We start from the raw sequence: 23,550 nt of genomic DNA, 5'->3' as shown, positions 1-23,550 counted from the left end.
CCACCGGCCTATGCCACAGACACAGCAACTCAGGATCCAAACCGCGTCTGCGACCTATACCACAACTCACAGCAACGTCGGATCCTTAACGCACTGAGCGATGCCAGGGATGGAACCTACAACCTCATGGTTCCTAGTCGGATTCGTTAACCACTGAGCTACAACAGGAACCCCAGATGATATTTTTTTTAAGTGAAGATTTTTCTCAGCCCATAGCAAGAACCTGATGTATTTGAGCAGGTCGGTAAGAAAAGATTTAGCTGACTACTTTCAGCATAATCTCCCCAAAACAGCAGTGAAGGAAATCTGTGTTGTATAAGCACCTGGATATTCTGAAGGCCCCTAGCAGCGGCCTCAACTTCCTCACCCAGAGGGTCAGTGTCTGCAACATTGGGGTACATGACCCACAGGTGCCCTCCTCCAGGTCGCAGGCTGCACAGTCCTGGCCTTGATGACGTCCACAGTGGCTTGGCCCTGTCATTTGTACGGCTTGGGGCAAGGGCATGATTGAAGCTCTCGTGCTGTATGTTTAAATATTAAAATGTTATAAGTCAAGCTAACAGATGGTTGTACGAAGCACATTCTGTCCTCTACGGGGACATGATGACCTTTCACAAGGCTGGCTTTGAGTTGAGAATTCACAGGCTCCTTGGGGCTCTGAGCTGGAGCATGGCGGGAAGGGTGGGCGGAGAGCCAGTGGCCACCCTGCCCCTTTTCTGCCTGTCCTCCTATCCTCTAACTATGGCCCAATCTCAGGGGCCTGCGTGCCTGCAGTGGACACCCACACAGCCAAAGTACAGCCACACCTAATTGGCTACACCCTCCGCAGGTGTAGCCCACTCTAAACAGGGTGGACTCAGAGAGAGTCCTGCACTAACTGCGGAAACTCATTTGGACGGGAGATTCTGAGGCACTGAAGTGGGGATTGTGAGTTCAGAGAAGGGTTGGGGGCAGGGGCTCCCTGGCCTGGCTGACAGGGCTGTGATGCCCGCGGGGCAGCTCTGGAACCTGCTGCATCTCTGTCCCCCCATGATGGCAGTGATTTCCCTCCACATGGAGGCAGCTCCTGCCTAGACTCCCAGGGCCAGATCTGTTTGGGGCCCCCTGAAGAAGGACATCGTGGGCCTCGTGGGCACAGAGGCGGGCTCAGGACAGGGGCTTCAGTAGAGCTCTTTGCCTGATTTTGCCTGGAGTCTTGTTTGTCCATCCTCTCCTCTACACTTTGTTCAGAGTGTTTTTGTGCATACACACCCCTAGGTCTCTAACGTGAGACCTGGATGTAAAAACTGCTCTTGCTAACAGACTCATAGACAAAGAAAACAGACTTGTGATTGCCAAGGGGGAGGGTGGGGGGGTTGGGAGTTTGAGATTAGCAGGTGTAAACTAGTATACATGAGATAGAGGAACAACAAGGTCCTTCTGAATAGCACGGGGAACTATAGTCAGTATCCTCTGACATAATTTAAAAGACTATGAGAAAGAATTTATGGATAGGTATAACTGAACCATTTTGCAGTACAGCAGAAATTAACACATTGTAAATCATTATAATTCAGTAAAATAAATTTTTTTCTTTGGCCACACCCATAGCATGTGGAAGATCCCAGGGCCAGGGATCGAACCCACGACATAGCAGTGACCCAACCCACTGCAGTGACAACTCAATAAAATGAATTTTTTTAAAAAAACTGCTCTTGTTTAGAGTTCATCACTTGGCCCCTTCTTTGGCCCTCTCCAGAATAAGTGACCTTCTTAATAGAATTTCGAGGAATTAGAATACTTCATGGAAATAAGATCACAGGACCCTTGATACTGGCAGATTGGACATGGAAAGTCCTGTGAGGTGTGTGGTTCCACTTTTACCACTCTCTCAATCACTGACCAAGCCACTCACCCTCTCTATACCTCCTTGTCCCCACCTACAAAAAAGGAACAGTAATTAACACCTGTTTCTAACTACTTCAAATGGATAATTTCAGGACAGATTTCTAAGTACATGTACGAAGAGCAATCAAAATATCCCATCAGACCTCCTTCCAGTGGAACTTCATTTAACTCTCCAAGAGCTTTTTTCTATTACTGAGAAATATGATTCAGATTTCCCTAAGTTGACAGAAAAGCTTGAAATCTGTTTCTAACAGATGTTCCCCATGATCCCCCAAATGTAAACATGTTTGCGAGATGATAGTAAGACAACCTGTTTACACAAGGAAGTACTTAAAAAAGCATCACCCAGAGCAGTCATTGTGATCAAAGTGCCGTCAATTATTAGGGTGTAAAGAGAACTGATGACTCAACTTAGCACCACCGCGGTCTCCAGATTTCAGTTTCGTAACAGAGTTTCTTTTCAGGAATATTCTTCATTTACACACAAATCCGATTTTCTTTCTAAAATGTTTCTCGATTTTTGTCAAACCGAAATACCAGGATCCCTTCAAAAGATGACTCCGATACCCATATTTTGCTCAGAGGAGCGTCCCACGGATACGCCTTGCCATGGAGAGCTGGGGCTTCCACTCCTGGGATGTTGCTGCCTGAGGAAGAGGGACAAGGTCTTTTGCACAGTGACTCCTGGCTCTCAGCTCCTCCACCTCCCCAGTTAGTCAGACGCAGCAGAGAAACTCTCAGACTGCGTGGCGGTAGAAAATAACTTTCTGAATCAATCAAAGTGTGTTATTTTGATCCTTTCACATGCCTGGGTATTTTGGGCAAATGCATGCTTAAATCAGTGACTCATGGATCAAGATGCAAAGTAGGTCTCTGACTGCTGGCTGGCTGGAAATCAGTTTTTGAAACCTGAAGCAAAACATAGTGTATAAAAGAATAAAATTATAGTTTGTGTCAAGTTGAGCCACCACTGTCCCTCAATGTAATGTACATTGGGAGTCTGTCCTGAGGTGGAAAGGTGTAGGTAGACGTGTCTGTGCAAAAACCCACAAAAATCTCTGCTGATAGGGAGGCTCTTTTGTAAAGGTTCATTCAAAACTCTTTAGGATGTAGCTTCCCATAGAAGCAAAACTTTAAATTCTGTGTCTCTGGGAATGGTGAAGCCAGATCCTGTGACATCCTTATCCTGTGGTGCCTGCTTAAGTAGACCCAAGGAGATAGGCTGAGAAATGGACTTGTCTTTATAACCACTTCTGTGGAAATTAGGTTTGTGTTTCACTGTGTGTCTTAGAGTCCCAGGAACATATCTGTCCAAATTGTTGTATGGGCTGTCAACAAGAGTAGGAGTGACACTGAGGCTATGGCCCCAAAATAAGAGTGTCACCCATTGCCAAGGGAGGAGGGGCTAGTAGTGTGGGCTCTTAGTGTTTTCAGTGCAATTTAAGTGCTGGGCTTGTGTGCTGGGATCTATTTGTGCTTCACAATACTCCAATCTTCAGGTCACTGCTATGGTGGTTCCACATGCCACAGACGTGGTTAAAAAAAAAACCAACAACAACAAAATCCTTATCACTATAAAAGGAAAGGTTAAAAGTTTATAGGATAAAAGGTCGATGTACAAAGATCAATTTCATTTCAATGCACTAGCAATGAAACACTCTGAAAATAAAAGTAAGAAGGCAACTATTTATAATAATATCTAAAAAAAGAAATTCTAAGGAATAAATTTAACAAAAAGGTGCTAGACTTATACACTGAAAACTACAGAACACTATGGAAAGAAACTAAGAAGACTTAAATAAATGAAAAGATATCCAATGTTCATGGATTAGAAGACTTGATATTGTTTAGATAGGAATACCACCAAACTGATCAACATACATTTTAACACAATCTCTGTCAAAATCCCAGCTAGTTTTTTGCAGAAATTGACAGGCTAATTTTAAAATTTATATGGAAACGCAGAGGACCCAGAATAGCTAAATTAATCTTGAAAAAGAATAAAGTTGGAAAACTCACATTTTCTGATTTCAAAACTACTACACAGCTACATTAATCAAGACAGTATATTTATATGATAGACAGTGGAATACAATCAAGAGTCTAGAAATAAACCTTTAATGTTTGTGGTCAAAATTTTTAAGCAAGGATGCCAGAACTATAAGATAGGGAAAGAATAGTCTTTTCAACAAATGGTTCTGGAATAACTGGATATTTGCATGCAAAAGAATGAAGTTGGATCCCTACATTACACTATGTACAAAAACTCAAATTGGATCATAAAACTAAATATAAGAGCTAAAATTATAAAACTCTTAGAAGAAAAATAGGAATAAAAATTTTTGTGACCTTAGTTAGATTAGGCAGTGGTTTCTTAGACATGATATCAAAAGTCCAAGAAACAAGAAAAAGAATAGATAATGTAATTTCAAAAAATTCTTATATGCTTCAAAGGGAACCACAGATTAGGAATACTATTTGCAAATCATATATCTGATCAAGTATTTGTATGCAGAATTTTGGAAGAATTCTTACAGCTTAACAGTCAAAAGACAAACAACCCAATTAAGTAAAAGGCAAGGAATTAAAATAAGCATTTCACCAAAAAAAAACATACAAATGGCCAATAAGTGCATGAAAAGATGCTTAGTATCATTATAGTCATTAGGGGAATGCAAATTAAAGCCACAATGAAATATCAGTTTATCCCCTCTAGAATGGCTGAAAACAAAAAGGCAGATAGTAATAAGTGTTGCTAAGAATGTCAAGGGAGTTCCCATCATGGCTCACCGATAACAAAACCAACTAGGATCCATGTGGACACAGGTTTGATTCCTGGCCTCACTTGGTGGGTTAAGGAGCTGGCATTGCTGTGAGTTGTGATGTAGGTCACAGATGCAGCTCTGATCCTGCATTGCTGTGGCTGTGGTGGAATTATAATAGCCATTTTGAAAGACAGTTTGGCAATTCCTTAAAATAGTAAATACAGTTATCATGTGACCTGGAGTATTGATCAGGGTTCTCTAGAAAAACAGAACCCTTAAGATGTGTGTGTATATATACACAGAGAGAGATTTATTTTAAGGAACTGTCTTGTGTAAATTGTGAAGACTGGCAAGTCCAAATTCTGGAGAGTAGGCCAGCTAAAGACTTGGAGAAGAGCTGATGTTGCAGTTCAAGTCCAAAGGCAAGTCAGAATTTCCTCTTTCTTGAGGGAGGTCAGTCTTTTCCTTAAGGTCTTCAACTGATTGGATAAGCACCCCCCCTTATAGAACATAATCTGCTTTTCTCAGATATACTGATATATAAATGTTAACCTCATCTAAAAAACACTTTCACAGTAACTTTTGGACACATTGGACCAAATAAATGGGTACCTTGGCCTAGCCAATTTGACGCATTGAATATTAGTCATCATTTCTATTCCCAGGTATATATCTAAGAGAATTAAAAGTGTATGTCTACACAGACTAATGGAACAGAATAGAGAACCCAGAAATAAACCCAGACACCTATGGTCAATTAATCTTTGACAAAGGAGGTAAGAACATAAAATGGGAAAAAGACAGTCTTTTCAGCAAGCATTCCTGGGAAACTTGGACAGCTGCATGCAAATCAGTGAAACTAGAACACACCCTCACACCATGCACAAAAGTAAACTCAAAATGGCTGAAAGACCTAAATATAAGACAAGACACCATCAAACTCCTGGAAGAGAACATAGGCAAAACATTCTCTGATATCAACATCATGAATATTTTCTCAGGTCAGTCTCCCAAAGCAACAGAAATAAGAGCAAAAATAAACCAGTCAAACTGACAAGCTTTGGCACAGCAAAGGCAACCCAAAAGAAAACAAAAAGACAACTCACAGAATGGGAGAAAATAGTTTCAAAAGATGCAACGGACAAGGGCTTAATCTCTAGAATATACAAGCAACTTATACACAACTCAACAGCAAAAATGCCAACAACCCAATGGAAAAATGGACAAAAGACATGAACAGATATTTTTCCAAGGACGATGTGCAGATGGCCAACAAGCACATGAAACAATGCTCAACATCCCTGATTATCGGAGAAATGCAAATCAAAACTACCATGAGATACCACCTCACACCAGTCAGAATGGCCATCATTAATAAGGCCACAAATAACAAATGCTGGAGGGGTTGTGGAGAAAAGGGAACCCTCCTGCACTGTTGGTGGGAAGGTAAGCTGGTGCAACCACTATGGAGAACAGTATGGAGATACCTTAGAAATCTATACATAGAACTACCATATGACCCAGCAATCCCACTCTTGGGCATATATCCAGACAAAACTTTCCTTAAAAAAGACACATGCACTCACATGTTCATTGCAGCACTATTCACAATAGCCAAGACATGGAAACAACCCAAACGTCCATCGATAGATGACTGGATTAGGAAGATGTGGTATATATATATATATATATATATATATATATATATATATATATATACACAATGGAATACTACTCAGCCGTAAAAAAGAATGAAGTAATGCCATTTGGAGCAACATGGATGGAACTAGAGACTCTCATAGTGAATTAAGTCAGAAAGAGAAAGACAAATGCCATTTGATATCACTTATATCTGGAATTTAATATATGGCACAAATGAACCTTTCCACAGAGAAGAAAATCATGAACTTGGAGAATAGACTTGTGGTTACCAAGGGGGAGGGGAAGGGAGTGGGGTGGATGGGGAGCTTGGGGTTAATAGATGCAAACTATTGCCTTTGGACTGGATTAGCAATGAGATCCTACTGTGTAGCACTGGGAACTATGTCTAGTCACTTACGATGGAGCATGATAATGTGTGAAAATAGAATGTGTACATGTATGTGTAACTGGGTCACCATGCTGTACAGTAGGAAAAAAAATGTTTTGGGGAAATAACAATTAAAAAAAGTGTATGTCTACATATACACACAACTATATAAAAGGACCTACTCTATATAGGCATGAGGAAATCTACTCAATACAGTATAATAACTTATATGGGAAAGGAATCTGAAAAGGAATGGATATATATTTATGTATAACTGATTCACTTTGCTGTATACCTGAAAATAACACAACTTTGTAAGTCAGCTATACTCAAAAGATTTTTTAAAAACATATGTCTACATATATCTCACTGTACTTAAGTGCTCATAGCAGAATCATTCATAATAGCTAAAAAGTAGAAACAACCCAGATGTCCATCATCTAATAAGTGGATAAACAGAATGTGATATATACATACAATGGACTATTATTATTCAGCCATAAAAAGGAATAAAGTATTAATACATACTACAACATGGATTAACCTTGGAAACATGCTAAGTGAAAGAAGCCAGGTAGAAAAGGCCACTTAGTGTATGATTTCATTTATAAGAAATGTACAGAATAGGCAAATCCATAGAAACAGGACATAGATTAGTGATTGCCAAGGGCTGAGAGGGAGGGGGAAGTGAGGACTAACTGCTAATGGGTAAGGGGTTTCTTTTGGGGATGATGAAAATGTTCTGGAATGAGATTTTGGTGATGATGGCATACACAACTCTGTGAACGTACTAAAAACCATTGAATTGTACATTGCAAAAGTGTGAAATTTATGATATGTGAATTAGATCTCAATGAAAAAGTTTAAAGGAGTTCCCATTGTGACTCAGCAGGTTAAGAACCCAACATAGTGTCTATGAGGATGCGGGTTTGATCCCCGGCCTCACTCAGTGGTTTAAGGATCAAGCAGTGCTTCAAGCAGTGGCGTAGGTCGCAGATGTAGCTCGGAACGGTTGTGGCCATGGCTTTGGCATAGGCCCGCAGCTGCAGCTCTGATTTGACCCCTATCCCCGGAAATTCCAAATACCATAGGGGTGGCTGTAAAAAGAAAAAAAAATGCACAAAAGGCCAAGAAAGAAAGTAACAGGGACAGAGAGGGGACAGCAGGATCTATGACACACATCAGAGAGCAGAACCAAAGACTGTCAGGGTAAGGCAAGTATGTGGGAGACCAGGCAGAGGATGAATATCCCCAGAGCTGCCAGCTGGCTTGGGGGAGGCTTGGCCATGTTCACTCTCACTCTGACCAGAAACTAGCGGGGCATGTTCCTGAAGCCAAAACAAGAAAGGTCGTTTCTGACCCAGAGACTAAAGTGACAGCAGAGGAAGTTACCCCAAGATGCTCCAGTGACCAGGATCCAGTATGGAGAGCCATGCCCAAAGTGAATTCTTGTCAGAGTCATTGTCACAGGGGGTTTTAACCTGAGGTCCATGGATTCTTAGACTTTCAAGGGCCCTTGAACCCTTCCTGTTATGTGGAAAGGCTTTGTGTTTATTTGTGCATCCTGTTCTAGGGAGAGACTTATCAGCTTGTGAAAGGACCTAGGATGGGAGAAAGGTTTTTTAAAAAATTAAATGTTCCTCTTAAAGTGCCAGGCTCATTCTCTGGCTGTGTGATAGATTGTGTTGAATGGTCTGGCACTCCTCATTTTTGGAATAAAAATGAATTCTTTGCGAATGATCTCACTGCCTGCAGTGCTGTCTGATTCTGTCCTGGCATTTGATAGAACTTGTTAGGGGATTAGGTAAGACAGGATGTTGGTACATTTGAGGTCATTAAACCAAGAAAGGAAGGAGGGAGGGAAGAAATCTCGCTAAATATATTGTGGAGTTGAACAGCATATTCAGTTGAAATGCTGAATAGCTAAGGGACATTCTTTGTGCTCTGTGCCAACACTTGGGAACCCTTCGAGGCAGACCAGAGTGGCAGAGGCGGCCCCATCTAGGTGCGGTGCACTGGTCAATGCCTGTCTTTCCAAGAAATACTGTTTTACTTGTCCTTTTATGGAGGAGGCGTGGATGGCTGTGATGTCCTGGGTTGCCTGACATGTTTGTAAGTGAATACAGTTAACATAGATTCGACATGTTTGTAAGTGAATACAGTTAACATAGATTCTAGAGAAATGACAAAAGCTGCCCTAAAAAAAAAAAAAAAAATCTGCCTTTTCACCCGGTGCCCAGCATTCTCACAGTTCTGGTTTCAAGACTAGGAGAATAATGAAAAATATGTCATGGGAAATCTCATGTGTATGAACGGTTTTATTGGGTGAAATGTAATCCCCCACAAATTTATTTTCCACCTGTCTTTTCCTTCAGTCTTCTTTTTGAGGGTCCTTCAATCTTATTTTGAATTTATAGTCTATGCTCACTTAAAGATGTTTTGGGTAGGTGGTGATGACAGTTGCACAACTAAGTGAATGTCCTTAATGCCACTAAACTGTACGCTTAAAGATGATTAAAATGGTCAGCTTGGGGGTTTGCATATTTTGCCACAATTAAAAAACAAACAAACAAACAAAAAACAAAAAACAAACAAACAAAAAAACCTCTGTTGGCTAATACAGAGGAGAAAACCATTTGCCTTTTGAGATGGGAATTCTAAGTACCTTCGTATGTTAAAGGTCAAGTGCTTTCCTCCATATCATGTGAATATGGAAGTAACTGGCAAAAGCTCATGTGGGATAGAAACGCTCATTTAAGAGCCGTGTGGTCCCAACCCTGCCACTCCTTGGCTGTGGACCCCTGGGCCCGTGTATCTGGAGCTGATGATGAGACCACAGTACATGTGCTTTCCCCTTTCTCCCTCCCTGCCTTCCTGCCTTCCTTCTCTTCACACCTTGGTTTCCTATGCAGTAAAATGAAGAGGTTGGATTCCATGGTCTCCAAGATCCCTTGCAGCTCTGCCGATCTGTGGTTTATCAAAAAAAATTTTTTGGAAGCTCTGCAGAAGAATATACCTCCCATATAGACAAACTCAGTCCCCGTGTGTAACCACAGCAGCTTCTGCCACTTCTTTCACTCTTCTCTCCCCGTTCTTTCTCTTCCTCAGCCTGCCGAGAGTCTGGCTGGAGCTGGGACATGGACAGGAGCCGGAGAAAAAGACTTAGGTGGCCGGAGTCAGAGTCAGGGAATGTTGGCTGGGCTGGGACTTGAGCAAGGCTAGAGTTGGCCCTGATGGTGCCACATGGTTACGGGCCCAGCGGGATTCAGGGCCATGGCCCAGGATCCTCTAAAGAGTGTGTGACCACAGCAGGATTAAGCACAATTGATTTTTATATGAGGCAGATGATGGCAGGCACAGGGGGCTGTAAATCCAGAGAGAGAAGCTGAGTTTGTCATGTGAAGAAGCAACGGCAGGAAGTGGAGCCTGTGGGGGAAGGGGAGTGTTGGGGGGAGAGGGGGGCTAGAGGGAGGTATGTGGCCAGACCCCAGGCAGGGCTGGAGCTAGGAACAGATGATTGTAATAAATCATGGCTGGCTCTGAGGATGACTCTATGCTGAGTCCTGTGAGTCTCCTAGCGAATCACCTGACCTGGAATTGTCCTGGGGACCCTTGATGCCAGGGGAGGGGGTGTTAAAAACAGAGAGACCAGGAGTTCCCATCGTGGCCCAGTGGTTAGTGAACCCAACTAGGATCAATGAGGATGCGGGTTCGATCCCTGGCCTCACTCAGTGGGTTAAGGATCTGGCGTTGCCGTGAGCTGTGGTATAGGTCACAGATGTAGGTCGGATCCCAAGTTCCTGTAGCTGTGGCGTAGGCCAGTGGCTACAGTTCCAATTGGACCTCTAGCCTGGGAACCTCCATGTGCCACTAGTGTGGCCCTAAAAGACAAAAAGACCAAAAAAAGAAAAAAGAAAACAGACCAGTTACCATGGCAGTGGCAGTGAACCAGGTTAGAAGCGACGGTGATGGCGGCAGAAATGGAGGAGTCGAGAGATTGGAGATCAGGTTGAAGACAGGGTCAAAGCACTGCTGAGGGAGTAGATGTTCGAAGCAAGGGGGAGAGAGGAGAATTGGCTGGACCGGCTGGGTCAGTGTAAATGCATTTTCTGGAAAGAGTGCCTCACACCCTTCTTTGACCATGTGCCTTACCTGTCTTCAAGGTTCTTGGCCTGATTTGCAGCCACAGCCCCTGTGGCAGCCATTGGCTCTGTGTTGACCCAACAGCCTCCTGTGGGGACGACCCAGTGGCACCTTGACTTGTGTGAGAGCCGCTTGGCACCCACACCTGTGCCATCTGCAAGTCAAGGAGTGCCCGCCCCTGCAGATGAGGCTGGGGGACAGGTGCAGCTGTCCACACAGGGATAGAAATTTGCAGGGTTTTCAGAGAGCTGAAGCACCAGGAGAAGGAAAGTTCTTAAATGCAAAGGAGGCAGAGAACCCTCAAGAGCCCAGGCTATGTGTTGAACCAGGGAAGTCAAGGCACTGCCGATGCCCACCCGAGTTCTCAAGAAACTGCCCTTCTCTGCATTGACAGGCAGCCCCTGCACACATGCCCATCTCCACTCCTACAGATGGACTTAGTCACTGGCTGCCTGATTTCATGGATGGTCTTTGATACAAGCATGGGAACATGAGCCCTCAATGTGACCTCAGATTCTGCTTCGGGAGTTTCCTGTTGGAACACTGCCAGGGACACTTTTCAGAGACTGGGACCTGGACTGAGATACCAGATACAGTGTTTTCACTGCCATGTCTTACAAAGAGGACAGGTATCCTAGGCTTATAATTCACCCAGAGAGAATGATCTGGGCCATTTTAAAATAAGATACCTGATAGTGCTTTTAAGAAACTGCAGTCCAAAAAAAAGTTAATTCTAATATCTTTCATGAAATATAACCATTTTAGTGCCAACAAGCTAATCAACTCTTTTTACACAAATAATTAAATTGCTGTAGGACCTGCAGCTTTGTCCTTTTACTTAGACATTTTGCGGGTAGCACATGGAAAAGCTGCCATGTTTCTTTTGGGAAGGGGAATATAGTCTCCCCAAAGCGTAATGAGTGGAAGGGTTGAATAGGAAAGGGGCAGCCTTTGGCGTTAGATGGATGTGGTTACAGAATGCCTGTCATCCCTCTTATCTCCTCCAACGTGACTTTGGACAAGGCACATGGCCTCTGGGAGCCATCGTTCTATCATCTGCCAGGTGGGCTAGTAATACCTATAAAATTCCTAACACAGTTCCTGGCACGGGGGAGTTTTCAGTCAATGGAAATTATTATTACTCTGTGTAAATACAGGCCAGTATTTTTCATCTTATGGAGTCTACAGAAACCCCCAAATTATTTCAGGTTGTGTACTTTCCACACTTGCTTCTTTTGAGCGCCTTCTTTTCTCAATTGTCAGTGGCAAGTGGTTCTGATTGCACCATCCTCTTAGGAGCGAGGTGGAAATCTGAACCCATGCTCTGCTATGTTTTGGGACCTTAAACACCTTGAGAGTCAAAGAAGTGAATTTTCTAGCTGGGGTTCTCCAATGCGAATACCTTGGTCCCAGTGTCTGAAATGTGGGAGTGGAAACTTTCAGAAATGTTTTATCTTCATTAATTTTCTCCATCCTGTGTGAAATGGCTGCTCCCCAGTTCTCTCTCTGTTGCAGCAAAAAAAGCACATTTCCTCACATTGCCTTCCCATGCCAGTAGAACAAAACACAAAAGCCACAAGATCTATGATTCAAAGGTCTGCCTCAGACAAGTGACTGCTTAAATTCTGTTTGAAATGTAGATTTTTTTTAAAAAGACTCATCTCTGTAGTTTCCCAAAAATTAACGTCAATAGACCCCTTTCTTTTTAAAGCCCTTCTGGTCATAAAATGGTGTGTGACGACTCAATTTTGTATTTCTGAATATGAATAAGGACTCCAGGGCCACTCACAAGTTAGCATGTTTATTGCTAAAGCTGTCGCTAAATTGTTAGCAATATTTTTCTACAGTATGGGACCAGCAGAACGTTTGAAATTTGACCTTTTCCAGCAGATGGTAGTCTCAAAATGCAATTTGTAATTTTAGAACTAAGTTTTGAACTCTTGTCTTGTTTTCTGACCACTCTAATTTATCTTTCTACTCAATCCAGAGGGAAAAAGTGATGGAGTGAGCGTGTGTCTGTGTGTGTGTCTCTGTGGATGTGCACGTTATTTATTATTATTTAGCCCTAAAAATCAATAGTGTGACTTTGCATAGAGGTGTCAGAGTGGCATTTTGAAGCTACTCAAAAGAGCTTGGGCTGAGATCCGCTCCATGGTGTCTTCCAGGTACAACCCTATTGGGATGCAAAGCAAAATCAGATTGTTTTGCTGGGTGACTCTTTTCACCTCCAGTGAAATAATATAAATGCAATGGAGAGAATTAGCATAAAAGCACAGTCTTCTAGAGCTTGATGTCCTTGTCCTTTTAAATTTTGGCAGACATAGATTCAGGTTCAAACAAGAGCGGAAAACAATTCTTTTTTTTTTTTTTTTTTTTTTCTTTGAATCAGTCTAAATCCCAGTGAGATAGGAAGAGGTTTTGGCTATTATAAATAGTGCTAGGATGGATGAACAATGGGGTGCATATCTTCATTAATTTGAAGACCGAGAAAGACAAATATCATATATCATTTATATGGGGTGGGGTGCATATATCTTTTCAAATTATGGTCTTCTCCAGTTATATGTCCAAGAGTGGGATTGCTGGATCATATTGTAGCTCTATATTTAGTTTTTTAAGAAACCTCCATACTTACTCTATAGTGGCTTCACCGATTTACGTTCCCACCAACAAGTATACTTACATTCCCAGTTTTTTCCACACCCTTTCCAGCATTTATTATTTGTAGCCTTTTTGATGATGGCCATTCTGACTGGGTGAGGTGATACCTCATTGTAGTTTTGATCTGCATTTCTCTAATAATTAGTGATGTTGAGCATCTTTTCATGTGCTTGTTGGCCATCAGTATGTCTTCTTTAGAGAAATGTCTGTTTAGATCTTCTGCCCATTTTTCGATGGAAGTAACCTAAATGTCTATCAACAGAGGAATGGGTAGAGAAAATGTGGTACCTATATACAATGAAGTATTACTCAGCTGTAAAAAAGAATGAAATAATGCCATTTGCAGCAACATGGATGGACCTAGAGATTATCATAATACGTAAAGTAAGACAGAGAAAGACAAATATCATATGATATCATTTATATGTGGAACCTAATTTTTAAATGATACAAAAGAATTTATTTACAAAGCAGACACACAGATTTTGAAATCAAACTTGTTGCCAAAGAGAAAACATGAGAGGAAGGATTAAATTAGGAGTTTGGGATTAACATATACACACTACTGTATATAAAATAGATAACTAACAAGGACCTACTATAAAGCACAAGGAAATTACTCAATGTTCTATAACATCTATGTGGGAAAAGAATTTGAAAAAGGATGGATATATGTAAATGTATAACTGATTTACCTTGCTGTACACATGAAACTAACATAACATTGTAAATCAGCTGTATTCCAATAAAAGCTAAATAAACAAATGCAATGCAACATTTCCCAAAACAACAACAGCAAAGATAGGAAGAGGTGATCAGGATAGGAGAGAATTGACAACAGGAGGACATGGGAAGCAATACTGGAATTCAGAAAACCATTAAACCAAATCAGTTTTAAGCTTCTTAGAAATAATGTTGTTGGTATGAGATTTGTGATGTAGATAAAAATACCTCCACCTGTAGTTTCCTGGGGAAAAGCAAACTGGACTTTGCTCATCAAATTCCATTCAAGCCGTTGTGAAAGTCTTAGCTAAGAATTGAGTTGTAGGGGGAATTCCAGTTGTGGCTCAGTGGAAACGAATCTGAGGACAGATTCATGGAAACGAATCCATGGGGACACAGATTCAATCCCTGGCCTCAGTCAGTGCGTTAAGGATCCGGCATTGCCGTGAGCTGTGGTATAGGTGGCAGCCACAGCTGCAGCTCAGATCCCACGTTGCTGTGGCTGTGGCTGTGGCTGTGGCTGGCAGCTACAGCTCTGATTCAACCCCTAGCCTGGGAACTAAATATGTCACGCGTGCAGCCCTAAGACCAAAAAAAAAAAAAAAAAAAAAAAAAATGAGTTGTAGAGATAAAGAATGCAATCTGCCTTACTTATACAAGAAGTGCCTTCTAGAAAACCCGATCATCTCACGGCTAATTGGTATAAATGTTCTCTCGCCCACTGCTTGCAGCTGGAGACCCATTTGTACTTTTTTGATGGCTATGGCTGTCATTAAATACCATTTACTTTTTCTTAGCTTAAGAATACAGGTCCCACTGACTTTTTCTTTTAAGTAAATTTAAGTTTGTGCAGGAGGGAATTATTTACAGATAATTTCCCTTATCTGGGATATGTTACTTTACTTGTAAGTGAATGAATAGTAACCATTCAGATATCTCTTTTTTTAAACTTTCCCCAGCTTCTCTAACAGTAAATATGAAGAAACGAAAAAGCAGAGCTTTCATGCTTAGTGTGGCATTACCATATTTCCTCACCCACCTTTTCCTAAGAGCAGTCTGGTGAACCACTTCAAGATTTTGTGAGGTCTTCAGAAATCAATGTAGGGGAGAAACACCATGAGGTCAGGAAGTGTCCACGGCAATCTTATTCATATTCTGAGACACTTAAGATGGTGCCAGCACCCAGGAGGAGGTTAGAAAATAATTGAGGAAGGAGTAATCACTCCTTGTGTCTTGTCCTGTGAGTTTCTGGGGTCAAGAAAACTAGTATGTGGGGCAGCTTAGAGCTGCCCTATCCAATAAGGTAACCACTAACCACGTGCATCTGTTTAAATGTAAATTTATTTCAATTGATTAAAATTAAAAATTCAAGGGAGTTCCCGTCATGGCTCAGTGGTAACAAAATCAACTAGTATCCATGAGGACGAGGGTTTGATACCTCGCCTTGCTCAGTGGGTAAGGATCCAGTGTGGCCATGAGCTGTGGTGTAGGTCGCACATGTGGCTTGGATCCTGAATTGCTGTGGCTGTGGTGTAGGCTGTCTGCTGCAGCTCAGATTCAACCCCTAGCCAGGGAACTTCAATATGCCTCCAATGCGGCCCTAAAACTCCCCCCCAAAAAAAATCAGTTCTTAAATCACACTAGGAATATCTCCAGTTCTCAATAGCCACATGTGGCTGGTGGGTCCCATTTTGAACAGCACAGATTATTGAACATTTTCCTCATCACAGAAGAATGTATTAGACAGCTCTGGTACAGTATCATCAGTAGCAGCCAAAGTTCATGGCCCTGGTCTTTTTCTTTCTTTTCTTTTTTTTTTTTTTTTTTTTTTTTTTTTTTTGTCTCTTTACAGCCCCACCTGCAGCATATGGAAGTTCCCAGGCTAGGGTTTGAATCGGAGCTACAGCTGCCGGCCTACACCACAGCCAGAGCAACACCAAATCCGAGCCGCATCTGCAGTCTAAGCTGCAGCTCACGGCAACACCGGATCCTTAGCCCACCGAACAAAGCCAGGGATCCAACCCGCATCTTCATGGATACTAGTCCGGTTCTTAACCCTCTGAGCCACAAGAGGAACTCCTGCCCCAGTCTTTTGAAGAGAAATTCCCATATGATTATGACGTGCACTCATGCTACAAAAAGTAGTCTTTGTCCGTCTGTCCTCCAACACTGTAGGAACTCAGGCAGGAAAGGGAGGTGGCCAACAGAGGTGACTGTCTCTTTAAAACTGATAGCCCAGTAACAGTGGGGCTGTTAGTCAGACTATGCCTGTGGTCTACACTTATGCGGCTACACTAGTTGTTAGAGTGGTGAAGTACTTCTACTAGTTCATAAAGAGCTGCTATTTCAGGCTCTCCTTCCTATGCCTCCAAAGACCCTGGCTATTCACCTAGGATGCCCCCAACCTCCCCTTAATTCAGCACAGCGAGTTTGCTAATGCCTGTGCCATCCCCAGGGCAGGAAGGCTGCTCGAGGACCCTGCCCCTGTACTGCAGGCCTCAGAGTGGGGGGTACTGCCCTTGGCCTCCAGGAGGGCCTGCTTCCTAAGAGTGTTCTTAAGGCTGCCCCATCCAAGCCATGGCCAAGTCCCAGATCACAGAACCATTAGCCTCAAGAAGCATTTTAAAAGCTTCTCATCCAACCCCCTCATTTTACCCAAGAAAGCAAGTCCAGAGAGTCACTTGGCTGGTTTGTGGCCAATTCAGAGATAAAACTCCCCCTAACTCGGTACTTTTTTTTTTTTTCCCTCTATCTTCCTGTTGTCAGTTTCCTCAGCTGTGAAATGGGGATTAGTATCTTGATGCCTCATGAAATTGTTAGTAAAAAGAACAACGATACCCAACATGTCACGCATGTGTAGAGTTTGCAGAAACTCTCTGGTGTGCATTCTCATTTAGTCCTCACAGCAACTTGTGAAAGGTGTCAGGCCCAGAGGTAATGGATGTTCTGCCCTTGACAGCAAAGCTGCTGGGAGTGGCCGTGCGGTCTAAGTCTCTTAGGGCTTAGGAAACTATAAACTCTCTTGTAAATGTAAGATAACATAACCACATGGCATTACCAGTTTTTAGCTTGTGGTATTTTGCAGTTCAAGATTTAGTGACATTGAAAGTGTAACTTCGTTCAAGCAATGCTTTTTTTTTTTTTTTAACTTTGATAATGTGCCAATTGCACAGACTTTGGTTCAGCATTAAAACAGAAGTGGGCTGCTTCGAAGTCTATTTTTTTTTAAAGGAGAAACTCCAAATGTGTAATTAGCTTTAAAAATGCTAGTTGTGCAATTTGAGTAGCTAGAGAGCTTCTGGTAATCGTTTCTGTTATTAGCAGTGGTTATTTTTTTAAATTTCCCCCCAAATAATTAGGCCCTTTGGAAAAAACACAGTATGTTCCTTGAGGGTGTTGGGTCATTTTTCACACACTATAGGCCTGGTATACTTAGAAGATTAACCATGTATCTTTTGTGGCAAAGAAAAATCACGTAGAAGCCATTCACTCACTGAACACCTAATTATCAGGAGAATATGCCATTTAAAGAATGAAGAGAAGCCACAGAGGAAGGAATGGTTCACTTCTTAACGCAGCCTTAGTCTTTTGGTCTTTGGATAAATTTGATAGAAACCTCCCCGACTTTTAGAAGATTGTTGACAGGATAAATTTAACTCACTCCCAAAATAAAATTAAATTTATTTTGCCTCTCTCTACCTCTATGAACTGCAGATGTTTTATGCTATATACTCTACTATGCAAAAAGTGAATTTATAGGTAAGGGAAAGGGCGAGGTTATTTCCTTTTATATAACAAAAAAAAACCTTCAATTTTTTTATTAGTGTATGAAAATTGAGGACTTCTCTACATCAGTTATCTTGTTAAGGTTAAATGTATAAAGGGAAGAGAGAAAGAAAATTTATTCGAGAAAGTTATAAATGGAAAAGAACTTGGGGTTGTGCACCCTGATTTAGCATTACTAATTTGTAGTCACACTTGAGAAGAATCTGTTGCTTGGTTGTTCTAGAAAGTGTATATCATGTGTGTGTCTTCATTCTTCTCTGTGTATACCCTGTTTTGTGTTAAATATGACAGACTCTCAATTGTACGCTAACAGATACAACCTCCCTCCTATCCATATAAGACCTTCAGAGTGTTTACGATTATCTAGAATTTTCTTGGACATGTTTATGCCACTTTCCCAGCTTCATGCAGATACCCTTGGAGGTGCTGACAAAAAAGAGTAAGGGTAAAAGTCCGACGTGGAGTCATCAGGTCATTGGATTGTCTTGGAGTCTCAAGACACTAGGCTTGAAGAGATCTTTAAAATTCCAAACCTTTAATTCCTCCAGTCTTACTAGGGTTGAAGAGGGATTGATGAGCAAGCACATACTTTCGGACTTCACTGCCATCAGTTTTTGTACCAGTGCACTCAGCATTCCATGAGATAATGCAGGCAAGGCACCCGGCACCAGGGTTGACACATCGTAAGCACTCGGGAGGGTGAGCCATTATTATTGGCTTGTCTGATTTGATTTTGTCTTCGTGTCTCTTTCTGCTCTCTGATGGACATGCTGAGGAGCAGCAAAATAGACAAGAAATGGGAAAACACCAAATGGAAGGGAGACACAAGGCTCAGTCGTCCAGAAACAGAATTGATCAGCCCACAGATTTAAAGACGATTGTTTCTTTTCTTGTGATGATGTGAGGATTACTTCCAGACTCCTTCATATACCCTTTTCTAAGCAAGGACCCCACGGACAAGTCTCCCTTTCCCAGATCTGACTCAGTCCAGTCTAATGAGGGAAACTTGATGGTAAACCTACCTTATTCCCATTTCTGTCTTGTTATCTGAAAAACAGTGAGCTGGCTGTACACTATCTTCTGTGTAAGAAGTACAATCTAAACAGGGTTGCTGTTGACCAGAACGTTGGTAAGATGTACAAGGGGCAAGAAATGTTTTCTGTGCCTGTGATAAAGTGGGTAATTAAACAAATTAACCAAACACATGTGCTGTGGCAGGTGTGTAAAATGGGAGAGCTTTTCTGAAAAGTCATCAAGACCCTTAAAGCTCACGCCATTTGACCCAGTAATTCTTTTTCTAGGAATCTACCTAGGAAAATACCCAGCAATTCAGACAATCCGATATTCAGATATGTCTTTCAAAGCGTTATTTGCAATAACAAAAGAAAAGAAAGCAATATGTAATTCCAAAAATGAGAGAAATAAACCAAACCCTTTTCTGTGGTATGTAAGACTACACAGACATTGAAACGTATGTTTCTGAAGAATTTTTAATAACTTGGGGAAATGCTCACATTCATATAATATCGAATTGAAAAGTAGAAACAAACCTCTGACTAGTTTTGTGTATCTGAAAAGAACACTAGTCCACAATCCCTTATTCCCAATTCTGAATCCTTTAGGTTCAGAAATCACAAAAGTCTCTTGGTGACTTCTTTGGTAGAAAAACCTGATCTGAACTAACGCAAGGCTTTCTTTTATCTGACTAAATAAGAATGTGCATCTATTTTGCTGCAGAGATATTTAATGTGTTTGATTATGGGGTGCTGTTCCAGATTCTGAAGGGGTATAATGTAATAAATGGTAGTTGAGCATCATAATACTTCTTAAAATCCAAGCAGTTCTTTTTTTTTTTTTTTTTTTTTTTTTTGTCTTTTTGCCATTTCTTGGGCCGCTCCCTCGGCATATGGAGGTTCCCAGGCTAGGGGTCCAATCGGAGCTACAACCTACACCAGCTCACGGCAATGCCGGATCGTTAACCCACTGAGCAAGGGCAGGGACCGAACCCGCAACCTCATGGTTCCCAGCCGGATTCGTTAACCACTGTGCCACGACGGGAACTCCCCCAAGCAGTTCTGAACTCTGAACTCTTGTCTCAGGAGGTTCGTCGAAGGGGTCATGGACCTATACAACAAAATGTCATTAGTGACTCACCAATGGTTACAGTCAAGATTACGGTTGATTTATTTTTTTCTTTATGTTTTTCTGTAAATTTTCCAGATGTTATACAATAAGCATGTATTTATTTTCAGGAAAAAAAATAAGTACTCTTAATTTTTTTAAAACGTTTGAAACATCAGCAAATCCTCTGTCAGAATTCTCAAATTTATCATTTGCTTCCCAAATCTTCTTGTTAATACAGCCACGTGTGTCATTTGAACCCAAGGTGTTCTGATTTGTTGAAACATTCATTAGATGAAAGACAGAGATAATGGGCTGGACATGGACCTGTGTCCAAGCTGCTTTGGGTTCAGGAGAGCCCCAATGATACTGATTATTTTATTGTGTTCTGTTTAGGTGGACCAGTCAAAAGACACAATAAGTTAGAGGTTGGTCATGAAAGCAGGGGTGGGGTGTAGCAGGATGGCAGGCAAAGGGGAGACGTGAGCATGCAAGGTTTCCTCTGCTAATGGACAGTCTCCCCCCCCCCAATCAGGTGGACGCTCGCTGACCTGTCACAAGGTTGCCCCACAAAGCTTTGGGGTCCATGTCTGAATGGATTGCTGCAGCCTTCTCTTCTCTCCCTTTGCCCAGTTCCCTGCATCCTAAGACTCGAAGCCAGCACAGAACCTGGAAAAATTACATGTAAGTTTGGATGAAGGTTTCTTCCTTCACACCAATCAACCCTAAGAATTTTCTGAGGTAATAGCAACAAGGTATCTTGAGAACTATAATTGAGGAAGGGAGCGGGAGTTGGAATCTATATATTGGTGGTTCCTTAACTCAGTGGATCGATCTTACACACTAGCTTGCTTCAGAATCACCTAGAGGGCTTGTTAAAGTCCAGCTTGCTGGGCTTTGTGCCCAGATATCTGACTTAGGACATCTGGGGTGGACCGGGAATTTGCATTCCTAACAGGGTTCCAGGTGATGCCGATACGCCTGGTCCAGGGACCCCACTTTGAGAACCACTACTTTAACTCAGATGTTGACTGAAAGGACAGACGATAAAGCTTGGAAGGTGTATGAAGTATCACTAAATTAAGATATTTAGTGCTGTACTTAATGCATGGACTCATCTCTCGGAAGAGAGGATATTATGGTCTTCTCATCACTGTCACCTTTGAAAGTCCAGCCAAGTGGATGTCATTATTTTCTGCCAGCTTGATTCCAGAAGTGGGAGCACCAGTCATTCCTTGCCCTTGGCTTTCAACAGGGATGACTAGCAGTGCTATTAATAGGCTAGAATGGCAGCTCTGGTCCTCTCGCAGGTGTAGTCATCATGCTTTTAGATACACTCAAAAGGGAAAATCTTTTTTCCCCTGAGCTGGGAAATACATTGGTCCCTTTCAAAGTGAATCATCCCAGTATGAACCTTCCCCCTCATTCACTTAAGTGGGACTTGATTTACAGAACACACATGGGAAGGAAGACACACCCCTAATAAATGGTCCAAGCCAGCAAGTCCAGGGTTTTGTGGGGTTATAAGTTCTCAGGACTAACATATCTTGAAGATCAGATGTTATTGTGTTAGCTTTGGAAAAAGCCAGTCACTGTGCTGCCTTGAGGACAGAAGCAATTTGTTCCATGTTAACAGTGAAAAGTGGAAGATTTTGGCTCAACAAATGCACACTTGGATATATGTGAGCATGTGTGAAAATATGCAGAGGTGCCTGTGAATCTATACGCATTTTGTGTATTTCTAAGCTTTCGATGTTGGAGTTTTAAACATGTTTTCTTTGGTTTCATTGAGTCAATGTGATTATAAAAAGAGTACGAATGACACTATCCGGGAAATGTTTGAGAAAGGTCTGGACATTTTAAATCTGTGGCTAAGCATTGTGATTTATAACATTTTACTTGGATATTGTAGATGTTATCATTCAAAGTAACACTTAGGACTTACAGTTCTTTAATAATAACCCTCTGAAGTTGAGAATGATCACTTTTAATAAAGTAGTTCCCCAGCAGATACGTAACGGTGTATATCTACTGCCTAAACATTAACAGAGGCAAAAATTCTGGGGACAAATATAAGTGCATGTGTTTAAAATTCTGAAATAAATAATACTAGTAAGAAGAAGACAAAAAAAGTGGTAGGTGATGAAAGAGTTCTCTAAGCAATTAATGCAGAGCTGTCTTCTGGGGGCTGCCCAAAGGGGAACAGGACTGGCATTAGGACTGACAGAGTTGTGAGTGATGTAATTGCCTATTATCACTCTACCCACACATCTTGGTCAAGCCCTAGTTGGTTATTCTGCACGGCATTCATGGAAGTTTCAACCCAGGTGTGAAGCATCTTCACCATGAAGTAAAAGAAACAGGATAGGTCAAAGGCTCCTTAATCCCCCTCCTGCTTTGGCATCTGTGAGCGCCCATGTTTACACTTGGATTTTCCTGGTAGATGACCTTTGATGGCAGTCAGTTTAGTAACTACAGGCCAGGGACGCTGCTGGGACGACTCTGGTGACTTGGAGCTTCAGATTCCCACCAGCCCTGGTGCTGCCAGCCTGGATCTCTCCCCATAGCCTTGGGCAAAGCACTCAACCGCATGCCTAACGCACCTTTAAAAATGTCATGTGTGGAGGGATGAGGGCTGTGTGGGAACCCTCTGTGCTTTCCTCTTGATTTTGCTTTCAACCTAAAACGGCACTGAAACAAAAAGTTTAATGTAAGTTTGAAAAAACTGAGTACCAAACAGTCTGTGATTCCTCAAAAAAGTAAATATAGAACCACCATGTACCCCGGCCATCCTGCTGCTGGGTATATACCTGAAAGAAGTGAAAGCAGGGACTTGAACAGATATCTGTACACCCATGTTCCTAAGCATTCTTCCCAATAGCCCAAAGGTGGACACAAATCAAATTTGTAACAATGGTGAACAGATAAAGAAAATAGGGTCTAGGAGTTCCAGTTGTGGCTCAGTGATTAATGAACCCGACTAGGATCCGTGAGGATCACAGAACAGTTGAATGAGTGACCCGCAGACCTCTGAGGAATACGCAGGATTGAATCACTAAGTAGTCCACTGGGGCCCTACTTTGGGTGGATGTTGCCTTTCTGTGTTTCCAGAAAGTTGGCCTTGGAGAACAATCAGTGAATTCTTGTGGGGCCTGGTAGCCAGGTTTTCTTCAGAACTCCTTCACTTTGCTCCTGTACTGTTTTTGTTTGTTTGTTTGTTTTATTTGTCTTTTTTTTTTTTTTTTTTGGCCATTTCTTGGGCTGCTCCTGCAGCATATGGAGGTTCCTAGGCTAGGGATCCAATCGGAGCTGTAGCCACCGGCCTACGCCACAGCCACAGCAACACGGGATCCGAGCCGCGTCTGTGACCTACACCATAGCTCACGGCAACGCTGTGGGATCCTTAACCCACTGAGCAAGGCCAGGGACTGAACC

At 42.0% G+C, this 23,550-nt stretch overlaps 1 protein-coding gene and 1 long non-coding RNA gene across 10 annotated transcripts in view; both read left to right on the top strand.

Moving 5' to 3' along the window:
- BACH2 (BTB domain and CNC homolog 2) overlaps nt 1–23,550 on the top strand; it is a 379,609-nt gene that overhangs the window by 189,633 nt on the left and 166,426 nt on the right. For 5 of the 9 annotated variants that reach the window (XM_021090103.2, XM_013992699.3, XM_084960352.1 and 2 more), the window contains one exon: nt 20,651–20,799. The exons of the other annotated variants lie outside the window; for them this stretch is intronic. The gene's annotated coding sequence lies outside the window, so the exon portion shown is untranslated. The remainder of the gene's footprint in view (nt 1–20,650; nt 20,800–23,550) is intronic. 9 annotated transcript variants of the gene reach the window in all.
- Nucleotides 14,760–19,387, top strand: LOC146406107 (uncharacterized). Its single transcript, XR_014806024.1, has 2 exons — nt 14,760–15,589; nt 16,180–19,387. It is a non-coding gene; the product is annotated as an uncharacterized LOC146406107 (long non-coding RNA).

Source organism: Sus scrofa, chromosome 1 (genome assembly GCF_054392235.1).
Source record: "Sus scrofa isolate SSC_HxYL_T2T_F1_AM1 chromosome 1, Sscrofa_HxYL_maternal_Yorkshire_Landrace_v2.0, whole genome shotgun sequence".
In the NCBI taxonomy this organism is placed as follows: domain Eukaryota; kingdom Metazoa; phylum Chordata; class Mammalia; order Artiodactyla; family Suidae; genus Sus; species Sus scrofa.
The sequence above is the reverse complement of the archived record's forward strand: the minus strand, read 5'-3'. Positions and strand labels throughout refer to the sequence as shown.